Genomic DNA, 1009 nt, shown 5'->3' with positions numbered 1-1009 from the left:
CATTTTCTCCTGACCTCACGATTCCTGATCAGGTGGTCGTGAGAGGCTGATCGCCCCTCGTTACCTCCTGTACACGACGCGACGCACGATCAGGCTGAGAGTCGGCCTGATCTGAAAATTGTCGCACGACTGGAAAGTCGCCCGAAAAGGCCAAAAAAATCGCACAGTGTAAGCCCGGCTTAAAGAAAACCAGTGTATTGCATCGCCTCATTCACTCAAATGCATTCTCTCACACTAAGCATGCTTGTAGCGACAGTGGAGAGGAAAAACTCCCTTTTAACAGGAAGAAACCGCCAGCAGAACCAGAATCCACTCGTCAGTTGAAGGCCTGCTTAGTTTTAGCCACTTCCTCCTAACGGATTTTAAAGCAGCTGTCCTTAAATTGTGAAACAGTTTTAATCTTTAATTTGAAATTAAAGGATAATTTTCCCCAGCTAAGACACCAAAGTAGAGACTTTCAAGTTGGAAAGCTACGTCCCATTTCAGAATTTGGTCAATTTTTAATCCTGAAAGGGGGCATGACCAGAAAATATTGCTATGATTTTCTTCCTCCTGTCTGCATTTCCTCCAACATTTGCACTATTTAGTATCATGTCTGCTTTGTACTGGAATCCTAATAATGTCACATGGTTTTTCCAAGGCTCCATCCTTACTATAGGACTGTGAGTTTTCCATTGGACCGAGAAATAGTTTGTTTTTACCAGGTGAAATTTATTAAATAATTAAAATAAAAAATAAACTGCTCCTATAAACTATAATAATAATAATAATTCATTTTTGTAGGGGCTGCAGTGGCGGATTAATGAAATTAAATTGAATAACATGGCAATTTTGAATATCAGTATATCCATAAAAAATTATTTTAGTATTAAGTCTTCAATACAAGGGGGCCAGGACTATTTCTACAGGGGAACTGGCCCCTGTTGGCCCCGTCTAGAACCATGAATATGGTGCAGTGCGGTTTACAGTTTCCTTTTTGTATCCATCATCTGTACTATTAAACAAGTAC

The sequence above is a fragment of the Cyprinodon variegatus genome, unplaced genomic scaffold, assembly GCF_000732505.1.
Source record: "Cyprinodon variegatus isolate N-32 unplaced genomic scaffold, C_variegatus-1.0 Scaffold800, whole genome shotgun sequence".
NCBI lineage: Eukaryota > Metazoa > Chordata > Actinopteri > Cyprinodontiformes > Cyprinodontidae > Cyprinodon > Cyprinodon variegatus.
Note: the sequence above shows the minus strand (reverse complement) of the source record.